The sequence below is a fragment of the Nicotiana tabacum genome, chromosome 18 (genome assembly GCF_000715075.1).
Source record: "Nicotiana tabacum cultivar K326 chromosome 18, ASM71507v2, whole genome shotgun sequence".
Classification (NCBI taxonomy): Eukaryota; Viridiplantae; Streptophyta; class Magnoliopsida; order Solanales; family Solanaceae; genus Nicotiana; species Nicotiana tabacum.
In genome coordinates this window covers 23,428,595-23,441,860 of record NC_134097.1, presented here as the reverse complement: position 1 = coordinate 23,441,860, position 13,266 = coordinate 23,428,595, and the positions used below count along the sequence as shown (strand labels likewise).

The following is a 13,266-nucleotide window of genomic DNA, read 5'->3' as shown; positions in this document are numbered from 1 at the left end:
TGCAAATATTAAGCAATGCTACTACTGATTTTAGACTTATAAGCGAGATAGACGATTCAGATTTGGTTGATTACTCCTATGGGCATGCTTTCTAGGCGTTATTGATTTTTAAACGTTTATAGAAGTGCAGAAGCCCTATAGGCATGGTATCTAGAATGTTGATTGTTATTTAAACCTATAAACAGTTTACCTAGTGATAAATGCATATGCAGAATTCAGGAAGTCGTATAGGCATGTTATCTATATGATATGCAGCGTTTGGGAATGCAAAACCTATAGACATGTTTTCTGTATAAAATGCAGATCCTATAGACATGTTTCTATGTGAAAATGCAGATCCTATAGACATAGAATCTATATGAAATGCATAAACCTATAGACATGATTTCTATGAAATGCAGAAGTGCAGAAATCTATAGACATGGTTTCTACATGAAATGCAGAAGCGACAACTGTAAGCAGGATATGAGTGCAGAAATATAACAACTCCCTATGAACATGATATTTACCCCTTTTGCATGCATGATTGACCCTCCCCTTTTCTCTAAAACCCACATAAGTTATTACAAATTATTACAGCCTAAGAAAAATGAATAAAAATTACATCAGAAACTTAAAATTCCAAACAAGGAGAGCCTGATTCAGACTTCTGTCTGAAGCATGAAGTAAACCAACTCTGAAAATCAAATTTCCAAAGCCTTTCTCTTATTTGGGATGTGTCAGAGTTCCCTAAGATTCTCAAGTGGACTCCGGGCAGTGTTTACACCCAATATATTGCAGAATTGAGTTATAGTGTAGTGTGGAAGGGCCAACCCTCGAATGTCCAAGTTCGGAGGGAACTTAAGGTCCCAAAGCAAGGCTCATAGGAGGGGGACAGAACTTAGAATCTAAGAGAGAGTGTAAGTGCAGATAGGGGATTCTGAGGGAAAGCCAAGACAAGCTAGTGGTCATACCTAGCAATTGGAGTGTCAGCATACGCTAACCAGCCTGTTAGCCACATTGTTTGGGAGTTAGGATCCCTTAAGGGATCAAGTCCAGACATGAGCAACAACTTGGATGTTGCCATGTTCTGAACTTCAACTCAAACACATAGAAGGGGATAGGGGTGCAGGGATACACAGTAGAAACATATGCTAATTAACATTAAACATAGGCAGTAAAGCAAATAGGGGTGTGGAAGCTATAAAATAAACACATTGGGATGAGGCTGAAAATCAAACTAGAACATACCAGTTTCAGGGAAACAAGAAAAGAAGGCAGTAGTCTTGTGAAGCCAAAGTGCAAGCAAATAGTCAAAATGCTATGATTAGAGAACTATGATACTTGAGTAGTATAAAAGTGTTAAATTGAGAGTGTCCTGGTGAGAAAGGAGTCGTGCCCCTTTTATAGTGTAGAAGGCAAGCAGAATAAGGTAGGAGAATAGTTTTAAAATCAATTACAAAAGTTCTCCTTTAATTGAGGGATTCTGATTTCAAACGGGTAAAATAATTAAGGAAAGAGATTGATCAAAACCTTTTCCAAAGCAGTACAAGAAGAGTAAATACACAAAGATTTATTTAAGGCAAAAGTCTGGTAGCACACGGTTTGTGCAAATAAGGAAAGGAAATCAATTAACAGCCAGTAAATCACAAAGTCTGAATTTGGTATGAATGAATCCAGTTAGAAAAGGTGAAGAAAGGTTTTACTTAAGGAAGATCAATAACAATCAATCAAACCTAAAAAAGAGATTCTGAATCAATCATAAGTTGGAAAACCTTTTCGGAAGAAAGAATTCATCACACATATAATAACATACAACCATGCTTAAGCACAAAGAGCTATCATGCTAATAAGTAGAAGAGTCTAGCATAGAAGAGAAAGCTCAGAGTCATAAACAAAGAAATTCAAACTTAGTTCACAGACCCAGGATGAGTCTGAGAGAGTCAAGGGTTCCAAAATAGAACCCTAGTCCAAACACAAGATCAAAACTCACCAAAACCCCCAAATTCTAGGGTTTCCCAACTCGAATCAGATATAGAGACGAGGAGGCAAGTAATTGAAATAGGCTCAGAGGTCTCTTTCAGAGACTCATAAGAAAACAAACGGATACAATAGCGAGTTTGAAGCAACAGAGTGAAGAAACTGATTCGAAGCATAGTGAGAGTAGAGGGAACATGTTTAAGAAAAACCTTTTAGAAGGGACTTAAACAGGGTTCAGAAGAGAAAAGATATAGTATAGCATTTAAGAAAACACTAGAAGAAACATGTTTAAAGGGAACTCAAACAAAGGTCCAGTAAAAGGCAAACAAAGAACTTAAGAACTCAGTAGGAAATACATACAGTAGGAGAACACAAAATACCAGAAAAGTATATCAACAAGACATATAGGAAAACACAACAGGATGAACATGCGAGCATGATGTAGAAACACAGTAGAAAGACAAGGAATAGAAGAATATATATAGTAGAAAAAAACATAAGAAAGCAGTAGAAGCACACACAAAGGAACAAAGAAGTCGGAGAAACATTTTGAAATTTTCAGAAAGCCTAAATCGAAGAGAAGTAATTTTTGAAAGAAAAATTGGGGAAAACGTTTAAGAAATCAAGTAGAGCACAAATATAAAATCGATTTAAGAAAATAATCAGAGAAAACCTCGAATAGCTAGGATTTTAGAGGAACCCTAAAGCGAGAAAGGCTTGGAAAAGATCCGATCTGAGTCGGATAAGTCAGACATAGGCTCATAATTCTTGGATACGCCGGAGCAAGGCCGGAGGGGCCATAGAACCTTGAATCGGAGAAGATCTAAACGGACACCATCAAGGTCAGACCTTGAAACTTCGAACACCAAGCGTTTAAGAGCGGAGGGAGGTGATTATAGGCCATGGATTCTGGTGAGATTGAGGTTGAAAATGGTAGAAGACGATTAGGGTTTTAAGAACCTTCGAGAGAGTTTGAGAGAAGGAGGGTATTCAGAGGTGGCTGATAGAAAGAAAATGAGGTAAGGTTAGGGGTGTGGGCGGATTAAAAAAGGAAAGGGGAATTCGTGGTTGTTGATCAAAATGATCAACGACCTGGATTAAAAAGGGAGCAGGGCGGGTTGGATAAATGGGCCAGGGGTCGGGTTAAATAGAAATTGGGCCAGTCCATTTGGGATTCAAAATTGGGTCAATTAGGGGGATCAATTTGGGCTATAATTGAAATGAAATAGGGCCAGATTTTAAATAGCCAGTTTTCCCCTTTTATTTTATAAAAATAGCAAAAATGACTTTTGAAAATAAATTAAAAGTACAGAGTCAATTAATAATATATAAATATTAATTTGAAAATATTGGAACTAATTTCATAATTATTAAATGCTATTAATTCTTAAAATAGGCTAAAATTGCAATTATATGCAATTTAGCTTTTAAAATATCAAATAAATTTGAAAAACTGTATAAAAATTACCCTAGATATATTTGGGTATAAATATGAGAATAGAATAAGTTATTCACCAAAATGATAATTTTGGGAATAATTATTGGTTTTTATACTGCTAAAATGGGCAATAAATTGATTTAAAAATCCTTTAAAAATTAGAAAAAGTACTAAGATACTTGAGCATACTTATGTAAGTTATTTTGAAATTAAAAATACATAGGGAAAAAATTGGGTATCAATAGTAGGCGTGTCAGGTGCCTGGACTCCGGCTAGAACTGCCGGTGGTACCTCGGTGGCAGCTCGTGCAGGCGCTCTGGCTGCACCACGTGCGCGTCCTCGGCCTCTACCCCGGCCCCGGCCTCTAACGGCTGCAGTAGGGGCCCATCTCGAGTAGCGCGTGTCCTCACCATCTGTGAGAGAATAGAAGGCAGAAGTTTAGAATTGTGATGTCAAAATATCGCACGACAAGGAAATCAAATAAAGTAGAATTTTCCTAACAGTTACATAGCTTCTCGTAGATAAGTACAGATGTCTCTGTACCGATCAGCGAGACTCTAATAAACTGGCTTGTGATCCATGACTCATATGAACCTAGAGCTTTGATACCAACTTGTCACGATCCCGGTTCGCCCTCCGTGAACCATCGTGACGGCTCCTAGTCTCTATGACTAGGTAAGCCTAACAAATGCGGAAATTAAATGAAACTTGCGGAAGAAATAATCAAAAGCCAAAAATAACCAAATGAAACAATATTTAAAATGACGCTTGGCATATACAACGCAACTTCTCAGAATCTAATACACTATCCCAAAAATCCGAAAACTCACGAAAACACAAGCCTTTGGAATATCTAATAGTCTAACTCCAGAATATCTAACAAGAAAGAAAATACAGAAGGGCAATGTTTAACAGCTAGAATAGAAAGGGACTTCTCGATCTGTGGATGTGGCAGATGCACCTCGAAGTCTCTAGAGCAGTCGCCTCCCTCAAGGATGGTAGGCCTGAGTAGCGGTACATGGATCTGCACATGAAAAACATGCGCAAAAGGGGCATGAGTACACTACAACGGTACTCAGTAAGTGCCAAACCTAACCTCAGTTGGGTAGTGACGAAGAAGGTCATGGTCCTACTGAGGTTAAACAAAATATAAAAATCACCAGTATAGAATAGAAAAGTATGAATAAGTACAGCAGTAAAATAACAGAGGATGTACAGAACAACAACAACTATACAGAAACAGGGTAAACACGAAAAGGAAATACAGCTCAACACCAATAATAACAATCAGGGATCTCCCAGGATACCGTCCTGTAGTCCCATATGTACATATCCAATGGATCTCCCGGGAACCCGTCCCGTAGTCCAACTCATAGTACACGGGGATCCACCGGAATCTCGTTCTGTAGTCCTAAATGTAAATACCCAGTACTGGGGGAATCTACCGGGTGCATTCCCGTAATTCCATATAACTGTGCATGGGGATCTACCGGAATCCCACATCCGTAGTCCCAAAATAAACAGATAAGGGGGAGCTACCGAAATAGTCCCAAAATAAATACACAGCAGCAACAGGAAATATACAGAAATGGCAAGACTTCATATTAAGGCAACAAGTGATTCTATCCTTGCATGTTGCACAGAATTCAAGTAAGACAGGTTGAGCAAATAAGGCAATTAAGTCACTTAGACATGCTTTCCTAAGCTAACGACAGGCGTAATAGTGAAAGTAATAGAAATAGGAAAGGAAACATACTAGTAATTATTTAAAGAAACCCAGATTTCCAATAATTAGCATAAGTACGCACTCGTCACCTCGCGTACATGGCATTCAATTACCAATTATACCAATCCTAAAAGGAAGGTCCCCCACACAAAGTTAGACAAGCCACTTACCTCGAACCAACTCAAAAATTAACCCGAGACCACATTCTTGCCACGAGTACTCGACTCCAAATGGCCCAAATCTATTCAATTCAATTGTATAATGTAAATAACACTTCAAGTAACTGATTCTACAATTAAATTCTAAGCTAATACGCGAAATTATGTAAAATGACCAAAACGCCTCTCGGAATCGGGTAAAACTTATATTTCCAAAATCCATGCACTCTCACGAGTTCAGTCATATGAAAATTACCAAAATTTGATCTCAATTTGTCCCTCAAATCATCACTCAAAGGTCTCCAATTGGAAAAGCCCTAACCCCCAATTACCACTGATTTTCCTTAATTTTTCGTACTTAAATTGATAAAAATCATTCCAATAACGAGTTTAGGGACCAAAGACCTTACCCCAATGAACTCCTCTGAAAATCCCTCTTGAAAAGTGCTCCCCAAACTTCTTCCCGTTTTGAAAAGATGAAAATTGGCTAAATTTTGCGAAGACAAGATTTTATATGTTCTACCCAGTGATTTTCGCATTTGCGGCCCAGGGACCGCATCTACGGTCCCGCTTCTGCAGAGCCAAGGTTGCATCTGCGACTTTTCATTAAAGGGTCAGCTTCCACATCTGCAACTCCCAATCCACATATGCGGTACCACTTCTGCGGCATTACCACCGCTTCTGCGGTTCCTGAAGGAATGGCCAAATTCCGCTTCTGCGGCCACTGAGCCGCTTCTGTGGTGCTGCACCTGCAGAACCCAAACCACAGGTGCAGTTATGGCAGAACCAGCAGCTTAAGCTGCAACTCTAACTCCAAAATCTTTCTGTCAACCATCTGAATTCATCCCAAGGCCTCCGGGACCTCAACCAAACATACCAACCAATCTTAAAACATCATTCAAACTTGTTCCAACCTTCGGAACGCTCAAAACAACATTAAAACACCTATTTTTCATCAGATTCAAGCCTAAGAAATTCCAAAAACTCTAAAAATACACTTTCGATCAAAAAGTCTATCAAACCTCATCCGAATGACCTGAATTTTTTGCACACACATCACATTCAACACTACGGAGCTACTCCCACTTCTAGAATTCCATTTCTACCCTTGGATCAAAATCTCACTATCGGACCGGAAACTTCAAAAATTTAACTTTCGGCATTTCAAGCCTAAATTAGCTACGGACCTCAAAAACACAATCCGAACACGCCCCTAAACCCAAAATCACCTAACGGAGCTAACAGAACCATTAGATTTTCATTATGAGGTCGTCTTCACACTGTTCTGACTATGGTTAACTTTCCAACACTTACTCTCTCATTTAGGGACTAAGTGTCCTAAACTCCCCGAAACTCAAAATTGAATGTCCCGGCAAATCAAAATAGCAGAAATAAACTCGGGGAAAGTAATTAATAGGGGATCAAGGCATTAATTCTTAAGACGATCGGCCAGGTCGTTATAGGTATCTGTTTAGAAGGGTTAGGAGACGTTTGGAGACAAAGTTGATTTGAATATGAGTTAAAAATAGGCATCCAAATCGTTTACAAAGTGAAGTAGGTCGACCATCACCTAAGTGGATCCCATTAGGAGCTGCTTGTGCGGTCTCGCAAAAACGCGAATATCTTTCTACTCCAATGTCGTATCGACAAACTATTTAATGCATTAGAAACTAGACTCGTAGATCTTCAATTTGGGATGTAGATCATCCAATAATTCCAAGTATATTTGGAGAAAAGATCAGTTACATTTGACCTAATTTTCAGCACATTATGAATGTAACTTGTGATGACCTTTGTCAACTTTTGTTCCACAACTTGCTTGACTTCAAAACGTAGCACACAACTATCATACGACTAAAATAACTCATATAATAATCTCCTTATCATGTTAAGAACAATAGTCTCACCCTAAGGTACATGTTATAACATTCCAAACTTGCCGACTTTCGACGAAACTTATTTTCTTCAATTGGTTTAGCTTATAAGCTTTCCAACCCTCTTGGTACTCGTTATTCATGATCTTAAATATTTGTGACCTCCAAGGTAACATGATTAACTTACTTTATTTTCTTTCAAATATAATCTCATTTTCGAGCTTACATCAATGGCTTACGACATACTCTCACGTATGAAAACGTGGGGTGTAACATCATTCCCCCCTTAATGTTAATTGATGGGCTTATCATTTTCATAAATTATAGCTCTTACGAATACTTTAATGCTTATCTTGACATCTAGGCAACTATTTTATGAATAAATTCAAATGGTGGGGTATCCCCCCCTTTAGGCATCTTTCTCACGCCATGACATGTGGTCAGAATTATTCCAATATCATAATTGTTGCTACCTTATGTCATGCAGTATGTACGACTGTGTCCTTGTATGAGCGCCAAGCGACTGTTTTCCCCTTTTTCTCCATCCTTTAGCCAATCTCTAAGCCTCACTTTATGAACATATATAGAACTATGGCAAGCTGTTCCTCTAGGCATCTATAGGTGTACTGAAGTTCTTCGTTTGGTACTTTGTTGAACTTACGACTGTTGATATATCTTATTTAATAGCCTCAGATATCCATTCATATGGCTTTGCTGCATCTAGGTAGGTCAAACAATACCATAACTCTTACTTTTGTTTTATTATTATCGAGGTCTGTTACCCAACTCCAGGCTATTCTATCGCTGCTTATCCTACATGTATAAATCTAAATCCTCTAATGCTTTCTCATTGTTGTTCATCTTAAGAATGATAACCTAATCTCCTATCATACTTTTTAACTTTTATCCATCCATCGTTGATCCAGCTTAATGTTGATCTTAATCTACCACTCATAACTTGAAACCTTTTACGTAATACATTGTCATTAGGGCAAACATCTCATCAGGGAACATCTGAAGTGATTTACTTGATCCACTTAGGGACGATATATACTTTAATAATCTTATTTCATAGCATCCCAACATGATTCATCTTATGAGGGTATTCTGATCCTGTTTAATTCATGAAATCCATTCTCTTTAAATCATTACTCAATCAAAGGCCTTATCGTTTTTCTCTTATCATTTATCACAATTACACCCTTATTCTACTACCAGGACAACATTCCATCTCTTCTAAATGCAACTAGTCTTAGACTTCTCTGAGTTTATTCAGGCTGTACCGAGCTTTCAATAAGTTACAGAAGCCATCAGCTGTCTTATTGTGATGGGTTTAATCCCGAGGTCTCACCTATTCTTGTTACCTTCTCACTTGTCTTTTATTATCCTTACTCCTATCTACCTAAAACCTTGCCACTCTACGATACTTTAGCTTGCAACCTATATATATCTATTTATACTATTTTCAACATTCTTTTAACTTGCTAGCACCATAGATTTCCTTTCATACCGTCTAGTTGCCTTTAAACATATCCAATTACCTTTTCTAGTTGTTCTACCACTTGCTGCATGAATGCTCGGCGTATCTTAGTGCCTGCGAATACTGGAATTTCCTATAACTCATATGATCTCAAATATCAGCTTTTGATTTTTACTTCCCATTCATTAGCCACGATAGGTACCACTTTCTTATGGAGTGTATACAATGTGGTAGTGAGACTATTGTTACAAGACCATTTCTTCTTCAAGTTACTATGCTTAGGTTGATGCCTTCTTCCTTTTTCCTCAGCTAGTCTTTCAATGTAGTACTTAATGGAGATCATCTGACTCCTATAAAGCTGCGAGCTGATTACATGGTATACCCAAAGGAATTTTTGATGTTGTTACTTGCCTATAATTATCCTTAGTTGCCTACCTCCGCGCCCTTGGGCTCATAAGGTTGCTTCTGAACTAAAATTTTGGCTATCTCCCAAGTGTCACATTCTTTTATCTTTGTAACACTTATAAAGTACTTTTAACTACCCCAAATCCTATCCAAATATTTCTCAAGGATCACGATGTCATTATATCTGCAAGACCAAATTCATTATGTTGTCTAGCCATAACTAGGCTCTTCCCAAATCAACTACTAACTACTCGTTAGTCCATTCTCATATCTATATTCTATATAATCTCTCTTGGGTTATTTTCTTTGTCTTAACTTACCACTCATACTGGATCCTTATATATCAAATGTTCATTCGCACTTATTTATCAATAAAATCTGGTGTGGGAACCCTTACTGCCTCTCCCCGGCGGCATGCTTGTATAATGTCCTGGAGTTGTAACATATCTGTAGGGTATGAATAAATGCAATCTCATTCCTTTCTACCACATTCTTCCTTTATTATTCCATAGTTACCTGAACCAGTAGCTCCGACTTAATACCATATCACAACATCTTCCCCCCTTTAGGAGAGTACTAAGACTTAGTGCTATGAAGATCTACCTATAGATGTTTTACGTGTTCTTCTTTGGCGTCTTTTCACATCATCAATGACCCTTACTCGCTTTATGGTAACCCTTCTACACCAGGTATAACTAAATTTCTTATGCACGAAGGTGACACTTAATGTCATTGGCACACTTAGTCCCTTAAGATTAACTCTGCTCAGAGTGCTTGCTTTAAGGAAGCGTCTTCCAAAATGACCTTTAAAGGTTATTCGCCTGTTGTCTATTCTATTATTTTTGGAACACGATCTCTGAAATTCTCACAATTCCAACTATTACCAATTCCTTTGATCCATTCATGATCGATTTTTTTTATCTTATTTACTGTCCCATACTAAATTCTATTACTACGGGGGTCTAACTTTTCCTTCTGGTAATCACGTTCGAGGCACCAACTCAATTCTCAAATAAGGATATAGCTTTTGGCCTATACTCTTTTATTGGCCCAAACCTGTCACCTCTTGTCTTTTTCTTCACTTGACTATAGACTATGTCATTCTGTCATATTTTGATTTACCGTTATCATCATTTATCACATCTTACTCATAATACTTCAATTACTCTCTTCTTATTCTCCAACTAATATTTCTGTCTATCATGTTATTATGATAACTTCAACAAACACTCTTTCACTTTTAGCTCCCCTTGCATCATCTCACTGGCTCTTCAGGACACCTAGCATTCTCTATTTACTAGGAACGAGAGCCATACAAAGGTAAATATTTATCCCTTCTAGGATTCCAGTGCCAATCTTCTAAATATTTCCAGACATTATAGTATTCATATCTACATGTAGTATTCTAGATTTCACCATCGGGGTGTCTCACAAGGAGAACTATTACCACATTTGCAACATCCTTCGGAAATGTTAGCTACTGATAATAATCTATCTACCATTTTGGGTTACTTTAACCCCAATTGGATCTTGCTGTCCCCTTCTTCTCTTAAAATATATTTGTCAACTCCCACATGGCATAACTAAGATTTGTGTGGCCAATTGTACATACCTCTGTTACTGTTGAAGGTAACTCAAAATGCTTATATTTCTCTGCTTGAATTGCAAATACTGATAATCTTTATTAGCTGGGTACCTCGTACTCTTTTTCAAGTTGCTTCTTTTACTTATTGAAACTTGTATCCACCTACTGATTCTCTCGTCTCTCTTTACCATATGGGTGGATAGATATTCATGCCTTGGGACTCCTTATCAAGAATCTCGCACATCTTAGTACACACATGATCTGCTGAAGACCATACATTTTGTCACGACCCAAACCGATGGGCCGCGATGGGCACCCGGTACCTTACTTAACAGAGTACCAACGTAACGTATTTTTCTTATTACATCATCATATACACGTGACATACGGGCCTAATAGGCCAACATAATCATTTATAAACTCAAAACATAGGCCGACAAGGCCGTACAATCTTTCACATACACGTCGTATGTCTACAAGCCTCTAAGTGTACATAAATGTCATAAAGGTCAGGACAGAGTTTCGCCATAACAAACAATACAAGTCTAAATCATACTAACCAAACAAGCAACTTCGAAGCAAATGGAGTGCACCAACATCTTCCGCTAAGTTGATAGCCTACTTGAAGGGCTCTCGACCTGTCTATCGGGACATGTGGGCATGAAATGCAATGTCCCTAGGCAAAAGGGACGTTAGTACGAAAAAATATACCGAGTATATAAGGCACATAAATAAGTACATAACAAACATAGAAAAAATATAGTGTAATTGACTCAACCTGTATGTCTGGATAACTCTGTAAATCATAAATTACTTTTAGCATCATGCATATGCGTCTGAATGTCATATCGCGCATAGGTACATGTTTCATAACATTATCATCCTCTGAGGGCATCCCATCATATCATATTGGCCACTGTGGGCAAAATCATCAACGTATACCGGCTGAATAGGTGGTGGTGCGTATATAATGTCATAACCTTTCCCATATCTCATATACACACACACACACACACACACACACACATATATATATATATATATATATATGTATATAACGCCATCTGGTCATGGGTCAATGTACGTGAATGCAATGCATGAAAAGTGTAGACATGTGAATTTTGACCCTCCCCAAGATTTTTTATATTTTAGCACGTAAATATTTAATTTAAGCTTAATATAGCTATTTCAACTAATTTTTACGCTTTTACTTTATTTTTATTACAAGAAAAATGAAAATTATAAAAATTGTTCCATTAATGTTTTGTTAGTCATTTTAACCTTGAAAAAATACAAAAAAATAGTTTGTTTTAATGGTCATTCTTATTTTAATAGTAGGACTAATTAATAAATAAGGTCGTATTTTAGTCCCGTTCGCGGAGAAAGTATAAAACTAGGGATCGAGCAACCCATTTTTAGGTTTAATTTTGGACCTAGCCCATAATTCCTAGGCCCATACCCCTAACTTAATCCCTACCCCTATATATAGTATCTAACACCTAAAATAAAGGACGCCTAAAAAATACACCTAAAAAATACATTGAAATCCGCCGTTGAGAAGAACACAACCCCCCGACCCCTCCAAAACTTCATCTTCTTCACGAAGCTTCCAGCGAAAAACAACACAGAACAGCCCCAAAAATTGTCTGGAATAAGCTGAAAATTGACCGTGAAATAACCCCTCAAACCTGACAAAATCAGTCGAGAAATAGCTCCTCTTAAACCCGCAAAATCAATTACTAAAATCATAGTTGTCATCACTCTTTAACCCCAAAATAGTAGCTCAGATTGTTGCTAATTCCATCGTGAAACAGAACCAAAACTTCAGTCGAGTTTGAGGTCGCCAACGAGATTCCGAGCTCCGGTCGTTGGTCAGACTCCTACGCTTCGTTCACCTTGGGAGTGTAATATTCAAGCCAAATTTGTCAATATAAATGTCAATCTTCCCATTTCATTCCGGTTTATATGGTGTTCGCTCAAGTTTTGGTGAGTCTGTTTGATACTTTTGTTATTCTTCATTTGTTTTTACTTTAATTTCTTTCTTCTACTTAAGAGTCTTAATCTACTTCTCTGCCCAATCTCCCATAAATGCCTTAGATATTTTGGTTTATTTGGTTTAATTGTAATTAGTTTACTAAATAATTTAATGTGTTATTTTTTGTATTGTGAAGTGATTAGTTAGACTAATAGAGTGGATTAACAAATAAAGAAGAAAGAGCAGGGGTTACAAAATTTAAGTTAGTTACTGTCAGGTTGGCTTAAGCAATTATTGCAGGAATAGAGATTTTGAAGACTAGTATCTAGTTTTGGAATTTGCTTATGTTTACTTATTTTTAGGATATTTTAATCCCATTAACATCCAATTTTGCTGCTTCAGGTCGGAGTAGTGATGTTAAAATCAAGAATTGATGGACTCGAGACTGATTTTGATTTAGATTAAGCATGAACCCCGTAATTCGCTTTAGTTGAATATAATTCCCTTATTTTAATAATTTGGGGGTGTGCCGTATTAAGCCAAATGTACAATTTATGGCCCTCAAAGTTTAGTTTCGAATTTTCTTTAAATTGTATTGAGGTGCACCGTGCCAAATAAAACCTCAAAAATGCATGACCCTCACTTAATTAATGCTTGAACCCTTAG

At 37.4% G+C, this 13,266-nt stretch overlaps 1 long non-coding RNA gene across 1 annotated transcript; it reads left to right on the top strand.

Annotated features, from left to right (window-relative positions):
• Positions 1-12,134: 12,134 nt before the first annotated feature.
• On the top strand, positions 12,135-13,266 carry LOC142172880 (uncharacterized). Its single transcript, XR_012701948.1, has 2 exons — positions 12,135-12,611; positions 13,003-13,266. It is a non-coding gene; the product is annotated as an uncharacterized LOC142172880 (long non-coding RNA).